A 20,000-nucleotide genomic window follows, 5' to 3' on the forward strand; every position below is an offset into this window, starting at 1 on the left:
ATCATCATCATCATCATCATCTATATCATCATCATCACATTTAATTCTTCCTGTCGCCGGGTGATTAAAATCAAATGCATGTCTCCCTCATGAATTTTCCTTTATATTTTCTACGATTGTACAATGAATTCGTCACAGGTTTATTTTACTTTTTAAAGAATCAAATCGTTTAACGTTAGCCAGAATAAAACCTACAGGGTACGTCACTGTGGAGAAGGACGTCCTCTAAGCTGATTAGAATCACCTGGCTTCACCAGAATAAAATCATATCGAGTGAGTTATCGCAGAGAAGAGGTCGAATTTCATTCTTCCTTGCCTCATAGTCAGGTTCTTCTGTACTGGTCTCCTAAACTTGATAGTTTTCCTCTTCTCATACCATGCAAGTATTATTTTCCACCTAGAACAGTGGTTCTTAACCTGTGGGGAATTCCCCACCTGTGGGGAATGGCGGAGTTGCCAAGTGGGGAATGACCGGTCGGACAGAAGAACCACTGTCTTTTTTTTTTTAATCAATGTGTTTTTGTTTCTTTTTGTTTGTTTCTGGTGTCTTCTTCTTGTCACATTAAGGGCCGTAAAATGGCACAAAAAAGCAAAGCGTATATTTACGTACTAAATACTGCATGGGTTAAAATCGAATTTGTCAAAGACCGATGCTGTGGTGGGAAATGGAGAGTTGGCTCACTAAAAAGTGGGGAATTGGTGAAAAAAGGTTAAGAGCCCCTGACCTAGAATATAAAGAGTTGACAGTGAAAGATGTTAATCTCCAACCATAGACTTCACCTTTGTCTGTATGCTCAGACCAGCGTTTCTCAACCTTAGGGTTCCCCGGAACCCTAATTAGGTTTCGCAAAAGGTCCCTAAGAGTTCCGAGAGAACAAGTGAGATAAGCTAATGCACTTTTGATTTTTTATTTAATTTCATATACGCGTAATACAATTAAACACGCACGACATATTCTTGGTTATTGTAATAATGTAATATAGACATCACCCTATCTAACCTATTATTACGATGAAAATAAAATGAGAAAGATATGGCATATGTGTTTTTTTTTTAGCAGGGGTTCCTTGAGACATGCAATTGGTTTTAAAGGTTACCCAAGGGTAAAATGGTTGAGAAACGCTGGCTCAGACAAACCGGGCAACTGGCAGTTACCGATCACCTTTAGGAATCGACCTGGGCTTAGTAGTTACGAAACGACATCGAAGCCCAAGAGGCCACAGCACTACATATTACAGTCTTAATCCCTTCTTTTCGACTAGGGCCTTCTGGGTCCATCGGCGACCCTCAGTCAGAGGGGACCCTTTCAGTTGGTATAGAGGATCTTGCCACATGATATATTTTCAGGTGATGTAACCTCACCTGGCTTTTGTGATCGTTACTGACGGAAGGCTGAAGGCCTCTTTCACCTCTTGGCCTTTCAATCCTCCACAAGTTCTATGGAAAGATTAACGTGTTGTTAAGACGTACTCCCTGGTGGGGCCGAGGTGCTCCGTGTTGTGGTAGCGGGTGTTCGCTTTGGGTGTTCGTCACCCGTGAATCCATAGGTACTGCACAGTCGACCACACAGATGACGCGACAGAGTTCTAAATGTACCGGCTGTGATGAGCTGATTGATCCTTGTGAGTTATCTATTTCTCTAAACTTATATTTCCATGTAAACAGAACCTTGTGATAAAGAATTCTTCTATGTTTTATGGTAATTTAAACTTATGAAAGTTGACGTTCTAATCAATGTTGTTGGTTTTAGTCTGGTCAAACGTAGAATCAGGATACTACTGTAAGCCTTATCTCTCTCTTCAGAAAGATTCTGTTAAGAACAATAGTTACTGAGTTTCATGATTGAAGTGTTTTGTAATTAACTACTCGTTCTGAAGAGGCTGAAGTTAATCCCCAACACAACTATCTATCACTGTGGGTTGAATGTATATACATGACAGCTCCTTTGTAAGTATAAAACTTAATATGCTAGGACATAATGTGTACTTTGTAAATCAATAGGTTTTATGCATGCAGCCCCTTTCGTTTCGCCACGCATGCAAGCATCACGTTAGTGTGAATGCACCTCTGTGCATGCGTGGCAAGTGCCTCAATTGCCTCAAGGAGAAAGTGATGCAGTTTTCGCGAGGTTATGATATTTTTTCTTTCTTTTTTCGGCTCTTCAAGTGCATTCTAAAGGTGTTAGTTACAGCACGTAGTACTATGCCGGCGAGACCACTACAAACCACCTGCATGAGGTTGCTCTACGGGAGGGAACGTAGGAAACGATCATATACTCTTCTCGAAAGTCCATCAACATATCGGAGGGGAAATCCATATGGTCCGGCACTACTTCTCTGCACCGGGCCCAAACTCTCTGCCGAAATCGCTTCATCGCTTTAGCCAGAACAAGATCTATAGAGGCGTTGCCATCAAGGGAAAAATGGATCAACCTCTCAGTAATTTTACATTAACCCTTTTCCTCCCCTCCACAACTTTAACATTGATTCATTTTTTTAATCACGGTTACCACCAGACTATTATATTCATAACCATTGCACTTTCGTAGAGATCATGATTGGCAGTTTTAGATTTAGGTCTTGGTACGGACCGAATGTTAGCATCTGGTCCACCAGGATAAACAATTTGAAAGCCACAGAGTCAAAGGGTATGGCGAGGTCTTCTGGGCCTTGCAGACTCTTCCCTCGACTCGGAGACTCTCTTCTTCGGCTTGGCTGTCGTTGTTCGTTAGGTCTCGAAGTTCTGCGATGGACATCGGAGTGCTCTTAGTATGCACAGCGACCTGGTTGGCTAAAAAGCAGCTGTGCATGAGGTTGCTCTACGGGAGGGAACGTAGGAAACGATCATATACTCTTCTCGAAAGTCCATCAACATATCGGAGGGGAAATCCATATGGTCCGGCACTACTTCTCTGCACCGGGCCCAAACTCTCTGCCGAAATCGCTTCATCGCTTTAGCCAGAACAAGATCTATAGAGGCGTTGCCATCAAGGGAAAAATGGATCAACCTCTCAGTAATTTTACATTAACCCTTTTCCTCCCCTCCACAACTTTAACATTGATTCATTTTTTTAATCACGGTTACCACCAGACTATTATATTCATAACCATTGCACTTTCGTAGAGATCATGATTGGCAGTTTTAGATTTAGGTCTTGGTACGGACCGAATGTTAGCATCTGGTCCACCAGGATAAACAATTTGAAAGCCACAGAGTCAAAGGGTATGGCGAGGTCTTCTGGGCCTTGCAGACTCTTCCCTCGACTCGGAGACTCTCTTCTTCGGCTTGGCTGTCGTTGTTCGTTAGGTCTCGAAGTTCTGCGATGGACATCGGAGTGCTCTTAGTATGCACAGCGACCTGGTTGGCTAAAAAGCAGCTGAAAGAATTCGAATAGTTCTTTTCTTATATTTTTTTAATTTTGTTTTATTTATCTATTCATCTATTTAGTTATTTCAGTCATCTATTTATTCATTATTATTATTACTATTATCATCATTATTATTATTATTATTATTATCATTATCATTATTATTATTATTATTATCATTATTGTTATTATTATTATTATTATTATTATTATTATTATTATTATTATTATTATTATTATTATTATTATTATTATTATTATTATTATTATTATTATTATTATTATTATTATTATTATTATTATTATTATTATTATTATTGTTATTATTATTATTATTACTTTTTTTGTAGGTGGTGGAAGAGACGTTACTTCATGCATTTAACCGTTAGGCTTTCCGGTTTATTTAAGAAAAAAAATTATGTGCAGTGTTTGTTTGATATGCACACTTGTTTGTTACGAACGCATATATATATATATATATATATATATATATATATATATATATATATATATATATATATATATATATATATATATATATACATATGTTGCTGGTGTAATGGTTAACGTTGCTTGTTACCAGGCAACAGTACCAAGATCGCGCCTCACTCATGATATGAAATCTTTCACTAACGCCTCAAGCCGTTACTGTCCCTCTTGATCTGAGTTCTCATCCGGAAGAGTAACAGATGTTGACTACGAATCCAGCGCGCGGCTACACACACACACACACACACACACACACACACACACACACACACACACACACACACACACACACACACACACTCACGCACTCACACGCACACACACGTACATACACACACATACACACACACACACACACACACACACACACACACTCACGCACTCACACGCACACACACGTACATACACACACACACACACACACACACACACACACACACACACACACACACACACACACACACACACACACACACACACACACACATACACCCAACTGCCCAGACCCCCATATATGGGGTTGGCCGTGGTCCTGGGACGCTGTGCTATTCTTGGAGTAATCAGGTAAGGTTGGCTTCTTTTCGCAGGAGAGGTGAAGCGAGAAGCTTTGAAGAATCTACGCCAGGAAGTGTTTACCTGAGCTCAAAGCGTTGCTAATTGAGCTCCCGAAACATCAATCCATTCCTACCCGGGGTTCCCCCTCAGCTGAATTAAAAACGTCTCGGGTTACCCTGAATGAAGTCTTTAAAATGTAACTTGGGCATGAATGGGTAAGGAAGGTAGTCTGTATGCTCTCTATTTTCATTTTCGTTTCGTGTTTTTTTTTTTTTTTTTTTTTTGCTAAGCATAGAAGATGTAATGCTATTCAAAATGGCGGTCCCCAGGCAAAAGGCGAAATCCACATCATTCTTCGAGAAAGAGATATCCAGAGGTTAGTGTTTCTCGTTCTAGAACTCGAGGCAACAGAACTTACTAAATGGGAAGCATATTAAGAAAAAAATCAGTGGTGATGTGATCTCCGGGACACTAAAGAACAGCGGTACATAAGTGGAGGAAATATGAACAAAATTACAAAATAGGTCGATATCATCTTCCCTAACGTGAATAAGATCATCTGCCGTTATCTTGAAAAAAATAACCAAAGTATCCGTTGGCTCCTAAAGTATGAAGAAAAGAGAATATGATCAGCCTAGTTTATACCCAAAGTTTTAATTTATAGTTTGCCTCAGAAGACGGAGTGAAATAAGTAAACTATCAAGATGGCGCCGCGCTCGGCATATTTTCGTTACATTCGAACGAACAAAAAATATTTTATTACAGTCATTTTTTTCTAACATTAACCTCTCTGAACCAGTCTCAATTTGGTAAAAAAAAAAAAAAAAAAAAACATATAATAAAATAGGATAAAAAGTAGATAAAAATGAAATAAAACACAAATAAAACAAAATTAAATAGAATTACAAAGCTAATATAGAATAAAATAAAGTAAAAGTGAGCGACAAAAGTCAACATATCAAACCAAAACAATCTACGCCTAATTTCCGTTGCCTTAATCCGTATACAGACGTAACGCAGTTTACGTGTTACATCGAATGAATGTTCAGACGCTTCAGCTTAACTGGAAGACGGACACAAGGGGAAACGGAGTTTCGATCGAATGAGTTCTCCAGTTTACACAAGGAAATCTATTAAACGCGCTGCGTTACTGAAGCTGCATCTCTTCCCGAGCGAAGATTCTGGGGCAGGTCGAGGCGCTTGATGACGTCATATATAAACAAAGTTGTCGCAGGGTCGGATGCTTGTTTAGTCTGCTCCACTGGCCTTTTTTTTTTTTTTTTTTTTTTTCTCAGCTACTTTTTCTTATATGTCAAACAAAGAGCGTCCAGGAGAAGATAACGATGGTTTTTAGAAGAACGTAGTTTTTCGAGAATAATGGTGATGTTTAGCAAATTTTGTTTTGTTAAAAAAAATAATGATAATAATAACAACGAATCTGTCCTTCAAGTAAATAAAATTCTGGTTCCAAACCGAACAAAATTGGTAAAATGTCATTTTATCTGTAAAGCCATCCGCGTAATGTCATTATTCTTATTTTATGAATTCCTTTGCTTACTTATTAACCAATCTATCCATTCATTAATCTATTTACGACCAAGACCAGAGAGTTGTTTGAAGGTGAGACGCCATCTTTGACTTGGATAGAACCTCGATCCTGATGACGTCAGTGCCTCATTCAGACCCACTAAACCATTTCGCAATTCCTATCTAGGTTAACGGTAGATAATTTCACGCAGACTAGATAAGCGGAAGCCACTTGAAGTGTGTTTTATGAAACTCGTCATCTCACCATCACATTACCAAGCAGTCAGTGGGAAGTGGAAAACCCCTGGTAGAGCAAAGCTCTGTTATTTGCTTTCAAGCGTTTTTCTTTTCTTTTTTTCTTTTCTTCCTTTTTTTTTTTTTTTTTTTTTTTTAGCATGGTAACTTGGTAAGTTATGTGGTCTCGTGTTTTAGGATGAGAAAAACTAACTTCTAGATAACTCTTTCTCGAAGAATGATGTGGACTTCGCCTTGTGTCTGGTGACCGGCATTTTGAATAGCATTACATGCTCTGTCTTATAGAAAGAAAAAATCGAAACAAAAATGCCTAAAAGTGCCTAAGTTACACTTTAAAGTCTTCATTCAGGCTAACCCAAGACGTTTTTAATTCCACTGGTCTCCCGAGCGGCACATGTTTTATGAATTATTACGAATTCCTTTTTAGTTCCTTTTCCACCAAAGGAACTATTAAGGAATGTCTCAGAAGTAAATAACGTGGCTTGGTGGAAGCCATAATGAAAGGCTAAATGTTTTTCCGGTTATATGTTTGTGTATATTTGTTTCTGGAATTGGAGAAGGATTATTATTAGCTGAAATAAATTTCTAGGAGTAAAGGACTTAGTGTAAATCTCCTGAATTATTTCTATTTATCTATTTCTTTATCTACTTATTCTTCGTTCGTTTGCTTATCTATTTGCTTATATGACCCACTGCGTTGGATAAGAAATGAAGTAGACGATATCCATATATTTCGATCACAGACTGTGATCCTCTTCAGCGAAATACAAAGAAGTGGGGAAAAGACATGTCTAATATACAAAGAAAGAGAAGAAACATAGACAGGGCTCAAGTGGCGTCTATTGCCTTGCGCGGCAAGTCACCCGCCTCCACCAAGGATGGTAATAATCTATTGACTGCCCAGGTGGTAAAACAGTCTGGTGACCATTGTCCACTTGAGATATCAAAATTAGGAAATCGTTTAACCAAAGAAGATTCCATTATTACTTTGTACCAATGTATCTCTTTATTGACTTGTATATCTATTCAATTATTTGTCTACCTATCCATTTATTTACTTATTCACTGACTAGCCTATTTAATTATCTATTTGTTTATTCATTTATCTATTTATTTTGTCTTTTATCTTGAAAAATTGAGAAATTAAAATATTGGTGTATTTTTTTATTTATTATTACATCGCAAGGAATGTAAAGTGTCTTGCATTTGTCTTTATCGCTATAATTTTTTCATTTTTTACAGATTTACCTCTGGCTAATGCCAGAAATATTTGCATAGATGAAAGAGAGATATCAGAGGAAAAAGACCCGATGATCCTTTTCATTAACCCCTCTGAACTAAGAGCATACTTTTATTATCTTTTGTGGTTGATGTCAAGTGATTTTATTCAGCTGATGGTGGTGTATGGCAGTGAACCATTGCAATATCAGGCGCTCAAAACGACGACGTTAATCTTACACTAGAAGACACTTACCTATGGCCAAAGCCGTCAGTTTTACTCTACGTGCCAGGGAAGAAGTAGGCCGTGGCAGGAACTGAGGATCGGGAAAAGGCCTTCATGCTCACGTTGTGGGAACGAAGCCAACCACGCCACACCCAAACACAAAAAGAGCTTTCATAGGTTGACGGTCTGTTTCTGCCATTTTTCTGTAGGGTTCGTGATCTCAAAAGCTTTGGAGAAGTATGCCCAGCCAATTTGGTGTCATTTCTCATATTCAAGTGTTTGTTTATGTTAGATCAGCTGATTGGTTTACAATTTGTTTACGTTGCGTCAGCTGACCGATTTAGAGTTTGTTTACGTTGGATCAGCTGACCGATTTACGTAGAAATCCCCTGATGGGCTCCTCCACATAAGTAGCCTCTTTAGTTAATATATATATTTTTTTCTCTTATCGCGATGTCACAAGTGTTCTTGTGAAGGGCGCGGTTATCAAATATGAAACTAATACATACATACATACATACATACATACATACATACATACATACATACATACATACATACATACATACATACATATACACATACACACGCATACACACACACACAATACATACATACATACATAGATACATATATACATACATACATACATACATACATACACATATACACACACATACATACATGCACATATACGTACGTACAAACATATATATTAACATACATACACACATACGTGCATAAATACGTGTATACGTACACACACAAATATATGCATACATACAAACATACATACATGCATACATACATATATACATATATACATACATACCAGCATTTTTATACTCGTATTTTGAGGCAATATATATAAACACACACACACACACACACACACACACACACACACACACACACACACACACACACACACACACACACACACACACACACACACACACACACACACACACACACACACACACACACACACACACACACACACACACACACACACACACACACACACACACACACACACACTTACATATAATAATTATTCAAGTAAAACATGACCGACGGAAAAAAAAAAATACCAAACTGGAAAAAATAAATAAACAAACAAACAACTAAAAAAAAAATTCCAAGAGATGCTTATGTAAAAGTTTGTTCTTCAGCGTTGCGGGTGTGACTGAGGACTCAGTGTCTTGACCCAAGATCCATCACGCGAGGCACGAAACGCTTGTGTGGTCTGCTGTGATTTATGGCACAGTGACGGACCCGTGCAATTGCAGGTGCAGAAACAACTCCTTAATAAGGTTGTATATGGGAAGAGGCTTTCATCAGCGTGGGTCCGCATTTCGAGTCTAGTGATTTTTGCTTTTAGTTAGGAAAAAAAGGAAACTGGAATTGCAAATGCAGCCGCAAAAACAACACCGGCAATAATACCAAGAACAGCAGCAGCATCAACAATAGAAATGGAAACATTAGCATAAAGACTGACGAAAGAGAAAAAATAACAATAATAATAATAATAACAATGATAATGATAGCAATAATAAAAGTGATTATAGTAATAGTGATAATGATAATATCGACAATAATGATGATAATGTTGATAATAGTAATAATAATAATAATAATAATAATAATAATAATAATAATAATAATAATAATAATAATAATAATAATAATAATAATAATAATAATAATGATGATGATGATGATAATAATAATAATAATGATAATAATAATAATAATAGTAACATAATAAAAATCATATTGATAATAATAATAATAATAATAGGTAACTCTTACCCAACAATGTGTTTCCTGACGCAATTATAAAGCATAGTTTTCGCCGTACAAAGGAAAAATTCCTTGAAGATTCGTCAAAAGAAAATGACAATCTTGAAATTATCAACATCTTTTACGAGTATAAGATATTTTCCAATGAACATGGCAAAGAGGAGGAAAATGCTATTTGCAAGATAGTTAATAACGAACTTACCCCAGCACATAATATTGAAATAAACTTAGTCTATTTTTACAAACCAAATAAAACCACGTCACTCAATAGGGGAACAATATCGCTAACACCAGAGAGTAGAGTAAAAACAATGTAGTATATAAACACACATTACAGACAGGGAATTGTGCATCCCTTGAAAATATATTGGATTCACAAGAATTCTAGAAAAAAGGACTCTGTTACCACTGTCACAATGGTGGACTCTCATCTTTCTACTTATTTATTTATTTATTTATCATTATCATAATTTTTTCGCATCCGACCTAGATATGGATCAAAAGGTCTCCTGTCAGTATGCTCTGCCTTTGTAATCCTTTGTAATAACAAAAGCCCACAAGCAGCAGATTTGAGAAATAATACTTCCACCGTTTACTGAACAAATGATCACCGCAGACTACAAATATCAGCTGTTTTAATCGAAAAATTCAAAACACCTTTAAATTCACAGCAGAACAAATTAATACTTCCCTCAAGAAGAAGAAGAAGAAGAAGAAGAAGAAAAAGAAGAAAAAGAAGAAGAAGAAGAAGAAGAAGAAAAAGAAGAAGAAGAAGAAAAAGAAGAAGAAAAAGAAGAAGAAGAAGAAGAAGAAGAAGAAAAAGAAGAAGAAGAAGAAGAAGAAGAAGAAGAAGAAGAAGAAGAAGAAGAAGAAGAAGAAAAAGAAGAAAAAGAAGAAAAAGAAGAAAAAGAAGAAAAAGAAGAAAAAGAAAAAGAAGAAAAAGAAGAAAAAGAAGAAGAAGAAGAAGAAGAAGAAGAAGAAGAAGAAGAAGAAGAAAAGACAGGAACTCCATAGTAACAGACTGGTCACATCAGTCACGGACAATAGATCACGAGCCCCACTGGGTGAGCTCACTCACAGAAATGAACATATAAACTCAGATTATTAGAATATTTACTATTCCCGCACGGCTGAAGAAGAGATATTAACTTGGAATCTGTAGATACTGGTACCCAGATGAATATTGGAAACTACTGTTCCATGTTGAATAATGAGAGGAAAAAAGTCTTCTGCAATTTTGAGCAATCAACTACACAGATTGTCAGAATGTCAGCAGCTATCCAATTTAACAAAAATTGTATTAGAGAAAATATTACTCCAAGAATAATAACAATAATGATAATAATTATGGCGATAATGATGATCAAAATAATAATAATAATAATAATAATAATAATAATAATAATAGTAATAATAATAATAATAATAATAATAATAATGACAATTAATAATAATAATAATAATAATAATAATAATAATAATAATAATAATAATAATAATAATAATAATAATAATGATAATAATGATTATAATGATAATGATAATAATGATAATAATGATAATAATGATATTAATGATAATAATAATAATAATAATAATAATAATAATAATAATAATAATAATAATAATAATAATAATAATAATAATAATAATAATAATAATAATAATAATAATAATAATAATAATAATAATAATAATAATAATAATAATAATAATAATAATAATAATAATAATAATAATAATAATAATAATAATAATGACAATGATAACAACAATAATAATAATAACAATAATAATAACTAATAATAATAACAATAATAATAATAATAATAACAATAACAATAATAATAATAATAATAATAATAATAATAATAAAAATGATAATAATAATAATAATAATAATAATAATAATAATAATGATAATAATGATAATAATAATAATAATAATGATAATAATAATAATAATAATAATAATAATAATAATAATAGTAATAATAATAATAATAATAATAATTATAATAATAGTAATAATAATGATAATAATAATAAAAATGATAATGATAGTAATAATAACAATACTAAAAATAATGACAATGATGATAGTATTGCCTTAGGAAGTTAAGGGGACGAAAGATTTTGCCAGAGCCAGTCAAAGGCTTTAAATGTTTGTAAAGCTTCTGCATAGATTTCCCCTAAGGCCGGCCACACACGTGCAGTTTAAACTGACAGTTACAACTGTTCAGTTATAACTGTCAGTTGAAACTGCACGTGTGTGGGTATTTTAGTATCACTGAGATACCCACACACGTGCAGTTTCAACTGACAGTTATAAATGAACCGTTGTAACTGTCAGTTCTACACGTGTGTGGCCGGCCTCATGTCCGGGAAAGAGGATTTGCAAGTGTCAGGCAAAAATTGAAGATAAGCAGAGCGTCCTTCACGGAACCAGTTTGTTGATTGCAGAGGAGAGAGTAAACATGGAGAAAGGAGGAATGATGTTTTAACTGGTTGTCGTCATATCATGGGAAAGTAGGTGAGTATAGGTGCAGCATTTATGGGAGTCGGAAGGGGATAAAGGTAAAGAGGGCTCTGTATTTTCAATGCTATGGACTGAGAAAAATTAGTACTTTACTTAATTGGTTAAATTTGTAAAATATTGCTCTGTTGTTTGTCATTGAAATCTGGGCTATACCTACAATCTCTTATGATACTGTCTTTCATTTTCAAAACAAGTCAAATAACATCAAAAACTGGTATTTAGTCCTGACACAAAATACTTTTCAGATAAAATAAAATCGTACGTCAGGCAGCAACAACCAGCAACAAATCCACGCTTCCAGTGTGTTCTTATTATCTTCCTTTTAATCCTCGGCCCTTTTCGATTAAGGTGCTCTTGTAATCAACACTCTGCTCCCCGTGTTCCTTTCTCTTTGCGGAAGCTTCTGACGACTTTACGGAAGCTTCCGGCGACAACGGTGCGTGTCGGATCAAAGGCAACTTCACGTGGCCACAGGAGGCCTTCAGGTTTACATCTCCTTTTGTCTTCTGTCCATCCGGATAAGTTCCCACGGAAGTGTTGTATTACATTCTTCATCTCTTATTTTTTTCTGTATATATATTTTTTTTTCGAAAAGTGTTGCTTTCAACTTAATTTGCATAGGAAGGATTATATGGCATATGTACTACATACACACAGGAACACATATACAAACACACATAAACACATGCACACACACATAAACACATAAACACATACACACGCGCACATGCACACACATACACATGAACACATGCACACACACATGCACACATAAACACATACACACACACGCGCACATACACACACACACACACACACACACACACACACACACACACACACACACACACACACACACACACACACACACACACACACACACACACATACATGTGATGATTCAAAAGAGAGGAACAAAATGGATATGGAAGGAATATTTTGAAAATATAGCAAACGTACACAACGAGCAAGAGATGGATCTGACAAGGGGATTAGAAGGAATAAAAGAGAGATTTGACTTTGGAGAAAAAAGGAAAAAAGTAATGGGGGACGGAGACGGGAAGCAGAGGGGTCAGTGAACATATTGAATGTAGGGAAGTCACCAGGAGAAGATGGTATGAGAGGTGAGTCTACAAAGACTCTTCGCAGAATATTCCAAAGAGGAAGCTAAGCTCGATGATATAAAGACACTTTGTGTGATGTTCATCTAAATGGTTGAGTGGAGACGTAATGGACGGAAAGAATGACCTAGATTTAAGCACGAAATCCCGGAAAAGGAGAGTGGTAGAATGGTAACAAAACGAAAAAAGGGTTCCACCTTATTATACAATGTTAACATTCTGGATAATGTCAAATTAATTCAAATATATTTTCGAACAATCCAAAATGACACGTGTTCGGTTTCTATCTTAACGATTACACTTTATTTCCTCTCAATCAATCAATCAACATTTCGATTCCGAGGCTGAAGAAGGGATTCTTTTTAATCATTCCTTGACTCGCGCGACTGCGCTAACTTCTGTATGGTCTCCCTCTTCCAGAATTCCCATCTCGCGGCGTTTAGACAGTCACACACTTGCTCACTTGCCATAATCATTTAGCGCTAGATTCCCTGCCCAATTCCTTTTTCTCCTCTTTACCACTTCCACAATGTCTTCCACTTCAGTTTGATTCCACACCCAAGTTCCCTCTTCTTGTCTTTCAGCGTAATTCCCAACATTGATCTCTCCATTCTCCCTCGTACACTCCTTAACTTTGTCTCCATTGTCTTCGACAATTTCGAAGCCTCACATCCATATATCACAGCTGGCATATACACTAATTGTAAACTTTGTATTTCAGAGATATCTCAAGTTGTAATACACCTTTTTTCTTCGTTCCCATGATCTCTAGTCAATATAAAACATCTGGCTCAAACAGTTATACCCTTGAGCATCTTCAAGACTCTCAATTAGTTGATTTACTTTGAATTTTCGGATTGAACATGGCTGGTTTTACTCCTGTTCATCTCCAAACCTACTTTGAGACATTCCTTGTTCAGATCACTTGGCAGATTTTTCAAGTTTTCGGCTGTTCCTGAAACAAGAATAATGCTATTCGCAAATCTAAGGTGATTAGAATATACCCATTTAACCTTCAAACCCTTCCTTTCCTCTAATCCTCTAAAAACCTCTTTCAGGCAATTTGTAGATAGCTAGGATGAAGTTGTATCTTTTTGCCCTAGTTTTTTCTCGATCTTTATCTTTTCTGCATCCGTATTTAGTCGAATTATAGCAGTCCATTTTGCTGTTCTATAGAACCCTTACGATATGTTTGTTTGTACCTTGTCGTTGCATTGTAATTTTTCTTCCGAGTCAAAGGATTTTTCGAAATCTACATAAACTGAACAAAGAGATTTATTGTATTCTGTTGTCTTCGCGATTAGTTGATTTATTGTCTGCGAGTTGTCTACAGTCGAGTATCCGCTTCTAAAGCCTCCCTGTTCTTTTGGCTGGTTTTCATCTAAACCTTTACTTAGTCTATTTCTACTAATATCAAAAATTACATATTTCATAAACTTATCTGTCAGTAATTACTCCTGTTTTTCTTGTCTCCCTTCATGTGAAATTAAATCATTATAGCATTGCACCACAATTCAGGAACACTTTCCTGATGTGTGCACTGGGCATGCAGTTGAGCTTATCTGCAAAGAACTTCGTTCCCCAGGTTTTTCAGGATATATCAATGCTCCATTTTTTCTAAGTGTTTTTCATCGTTTTATAATTTTTTAAGCGAACGCTTCTCCTCATTTTGCATCTTCTGGTACAGTATTTGATAAGTAAAGTTCTTGGTAAAATTACTTCGACTATTTTTACCACTCTGTCTCTGTATTTAGATCTCTCCATTTTGATCTTTCAAAAATATCATCTGCTCCCTTGGCCTGTTATCTTTACCTTTCCGAATAGTCTCCTTTATATGGTACACGTTTCTCTTTTTTTTTTCTCTCTGATCCCTCCCCTTTTGTTCATAAACTTGTTCGCTTCAGCTCTCTGTATTTTGCTCCTTCTGGTTTTAATCTGCAGTCCTGTTTCTTTTAATTAGGTTACTTGTTAATCACTACCACCCTCTCCCCTAGTACATTTCATCACCTCTCTTTTACTCACATTTACATTCAGACCTCTCCGCTTACACATCCATCTGTACTCCGACACTAGCTGCCTCAGACCATCCACTCACCCAGCCATAAGCGCAGTATTATCAGTAAATAACAACTGGCTTACCTCCCACTTCCCTTCACCTTCTTAAACCATCTCCAATCCTCTTCCCATCACCTCTGCATTTGCCTCCCATACCAATCCATACATGCACACATTGAACAACCATGGTGACATTACACAATCCTGACGCAGTCCCACCTTCACATCAAACCCTTTACTCTCACTATTTCCATTCCCAACACAAGCTGTACTTCTCGTGTAAAAAAAATGTTGATTAACCTCAACATCTTTCCCCCTATCCCATACATCTGCAAAATCTCCCACAATGCCTTCCTGTCGATCATATCATGAGCCTTTTCAAGATCTATGAAAGCCCAAAAGTCATCCTTATCTTTTGCTAAAAACTGCTCTCAAATCTACCTAATATATATATATATATATATATATATATATATATATATATATATATATATATATATATATATATATATATATATATCCACGCACTCTTCCTCTTCAATTAGTTTCTCGATTTCTTTTCCTCTTTGCCTCCCTGACCTTGCATTTTGATTCTCCTCTTTTCTTCTTTTACACCCCATATGCTTCTCTAGTTCTACTTTGGAATCAAGCCTTATACACACTTCCTCTCTTCCATCACCGTCTTTACTTCCTCATCCCACTATTCGCTTCTTTCTTCTTTTCCCTCCCTTCCTCTTCGTTCCACGTACCGCCTTTGGACACTTTATCACTTCTTTCTTGAAACATATTAATTCTTCCTCTACTTTTGTTTTCCCTTTATCCTTTGCCATCTATAACATTTCCCTCAACTTTTCTTAGTATTCTTTCTCTTTACCCTTCACGTTTAATTTTCTTATCCTTAGAATTCTCTGCTTGCCTCCCTTTTCCTCTTTCTCCATTTCCCTCCACTCTCAATCTTCCTTCTACCAAAAAGTATCTGAGAATTCCCCCATTTTCTCCCCTGAAAATATGAATTTCTAGAACTCTTCTAATTCTCCCATTGGATACCAGAACAGAGTTCATTTATAACCTCTCAACTACCCTTTCCCACGTATACTTATACTTGGCTCTCTTCTTGCTGAGTTATACTGTATCATCAATTCCGTTTCTAAACACACCTCTATCATCATTTCTCCACTATAATTCCTATCTGACAACCCAAACCTCCCTACAACTTCATCTATTGGCTCATCTACTCTAGGATTGAGATCCCCCAGCACCACTACATTTACTTCCCAAAACTCTCCAGACACTTAAATAAATTGATCCAAATAGTTTCTCTTACTTTTTCACTTTTTACTACCGTGACTTATGCATTCACAAAAAATACATCTCCCATCCCAGTTTCAACTTTGACTGCATTATCCTTGAAGACACTTCTCCACAGTGTACCATGCACTTTACTATCTCCTCACCAGCAGAGCCACCTCCTCCTTTGCCCCTTCCTCATTGCCAACAGCCTCTCAAGAACCATCACACTCAAACGCACCTCTCCTCATCAACTTATACTCACTTAACGATAGCACGTTCATCTTCTTTCTCACGAAGAAACCACTAATCTCTTCCCTTTCGCTTTCATCGATACAACAACAACGCAACTCTAGTAAACCACTTACTAGGGTCTTGTTTGAAGTCTGTAATCCAGACCCTATGATGCCTTGACATTTCGTAGGTCAAAAATACATCGTGCAGAATCCCTAATCCTCTCCGTCACATTTAGTCGCCTTTGGCAAAACACATGAGAAACACTGTAGCATAAGCTATCCGTCACTACATCAGGATCCGAAAGAGACAGTCAAAGAAGTGATAAACAACAGCAGAAAGAAGGGACAGATGTTGTACGAATGCATCATCATTCCCCTACGAGTGGAGATTACTGATCTCTAACATACACGAGTGATGTTAATTCTGGTCAGTGGGGAAACCACAAAACAATCCGTAAAGTAATGGTGGCATGCTATCGTGCAGTAAATAACGTAGTACACACACACACACACACACACACACACACACACACACACACACACACACACACACACACACACACACACACACACACACACACACACACACACACACACACACACACACACACACACACACACACACACACACACAGAGAGAGAGAGAGAGAGAGAGAGAGAGAGAGAGAGAGAGAGAGAGAGAGACGCAAGCGCACACAAAACACACGCACACACACATACACATGCACACATACATACAGATATGTTCATATACATATATATGCTTGTTCATACACACACACACACACACACACACACACACACACACACACACACACACACACACACACACACACACACACATATATATATATATATATATATATATAGACACATACATATATATCTTATATAAATGTGTGTGAGCATGCTTTATCTATTTGTGTATATATATATATTTATAACATTACTTCAAGCCTTGAAGATTTCTTTCGGGATAATATCGTCGGTATCTTTAAGTCAATTAATCAGTCGAACTTAATTCCCTGAATCCAACGTGGACGGCTTAAACACTATCTGTAATTAATCGAAAAAATATGGACGTTATTTCATTCATCCTTCGACCTTCTCTGAGCCGAAGGAATTTATGTCCTTTTTTTTTTGCCGAAGGAAAAATCTTCCGAAATGCAGTTGTACATTAAACCTATCCATATCGTCTGTCACATTTGTATTGTTGTTATTGTTGTCGTCAGACGATTTAATTCTAGTGAATTGTTACTGCAGCATCGTTCGCTTTGATCAGTTGTTTTGATTCCATGACTGGGATTTCTTTATATAATATATTTTTTCTGGTTTCTTTATTTTTATCGTCTTTATTTTTTAACTGCTGAAACTCCCTTGGTTTCAGGTTCGCATTGTACTGAGTCTCAAATGTGCATCATTAATTTGAACTAGTATGAAAAATTCAATTGATATATATACGTGTATATATCAAACAAGAAATATTAACACTACCCTTTCATGTGATAACATAGTATATTATCGTAATCTGTTATCTAAGAAAAACGACGCAAGGTGTTAGTCTAGCATATTCAAAATCCTTTCCCATAACACTGCCGAACAGAATTATATCTGACAGTTAATCAAATCATTCATCTTTAAGCTAGACCTAGCGTGTAGTTTTACCAGTCGAGTCAAGATAATTTTAAACTGTTTCTTCTTTTCTAAAAACGGTCCTTAGGTAGCCAGAATAAAAATAATTTTTCCCAGGAGCCCGGAGCCGATGATAATAAGTCTATCATGGCTGCCGCCAGACGATTTTATTAAAAATGAGAAGACTTGTTATTCGATAGGAGAGCTATTGTCTATTTTTTTAAGATTCTGAATTATTTCCATATTACCCGTAACCAGCATTTTTTCTAACTGAACGATCTAATTTGGGATTGGTCATAATAAAGTTTCGTAAGCAAGCATCGTGCACTCGTTTCTTCTGGCATCACAAGAAGATTTAATTCACTTGAAGAACAGATAACTCAACTTTATGACATTCTTTGGAAATTCCATCTTCCTTTAACGCCGATCGATCTTCGTTGGATGATGTACAAACTCAAAGCTGAAATGCGAAAGTCTTTTATCTAATCTACTGAACATTATGACATCAGATGGGATATTCGACTTCATAGAATACGCACCCGATATTCTAAGGACTTTAGTGACACCCCTACGGACCAGAGTCACCCAGCGTTCTTGTATGGCTGTGGGTTTATCTCCATTTGAAGAAAGATTGGTGATCTCTTTTATCTTTTATTTCTCCTTCGTTCTGCTATCCTCCTCAGACATCTATTCCGCCTTCATGACTCACCGCTTCAGTGCGATAGAGTCCCCAAGGATATAAGAACTGTTAATTGATAATAATGTATCATCCTTCTAACGCAGTGGTTCCCAAACTGGGGGGGGGGTAAATTACCCCCTGGGGGTGAGGTAACAAAATTTCGGGGTAATGGAGAGGTGACAAAAAAAAAAAAAAAAAAAAAAAAAATCAAGAAAACACTGCGGTAGCCGGCATAAGAATTAATGTTAACTTAGTACGTATAGGTATAAAACTGAAAAACAAATGGGAACCGCTGCTTTATATGTTTTATTCTGACATAAGACAAATGAATCAATTTTACGAAGACATTGATCATATCCCTGATAAAAAAAAAGAACAGTATCTTGGTGATTTGTTTGTAAGTTTGATATTTACTTATGCCAGGCGATTTTATTCAACAATTAGACGAATTCCGAGGATGAAGAAGCCAAGGCGATGAAATACTTTATTAACTTAGTTCTGGTTCACACCAGGCGATTTTATTCAGCTGAGGGTGGAGGAGTTAAGTCCACCTCCGCTAATCCTTTAGTTCGTCTCAGTTAACTAGGTTAATCTCAACAAGTTTGATTACGACCAATATCATCCGATTTTATTCGCTTGAAAGGCAGACCCTAGGTTGAAGGAAGGGTGAAATTCCCATCATCATAACTCCCTTTACACATTTTATTCTTACTAATACCAGAAGATTTGCTTCATCTAAGAGACGAATCATCTTGGGGAAAGGGCTAATGGCTTAATATCTCGATACGGCCCCGGCGAAGTCTCTGCCAGTCAGATAAATTTGGTTAGTTAGAGCTCAGATGGTCTGAGGCAGAGCGAGGCTTGTAGGCAGCCGAACTCGAGAAGGGAGACCTTTGAGCTAGGAATATCTCACAAGGTGACCCACGCACAGGTTGTCAAGTCCCTACAGTGGGCACTCCTGCTGCATCTCTAATCAACGTTTTTTGTTGGCGGGTATGACGAATGGGG

At 36.5% G+C, this 20,000-nt stretch overlaps 1 long non-coding RNA gene across 1 annotated transcript in view; it reads right to left on the minus strand.

Annotated features, from left to right (window-relative positions):
* LOC143025279 (uncharacterized) overlaps positions 1 to 20,000 on the minus strand; it is a 200,856-nt gene that overhangs the window by 180,278 nt on the left and 578 nt on the right. The window lies entirely within an intron of this gene.

Source organism: Oratosquilla oratoria, chromosome 5 (assembly GCF_046742065.1).
Source record: "Oratosquilla oratoria isolate Oo_2021 chromosome 5, ASM4674206v1, whole genome shotgun sequence".
NCBI lineage: Eukaryota > Metazoa > Arthropoda > Malacostraca > Stomatopoda > Squillidae > Oratosquilla > Oratosquilla oratoria.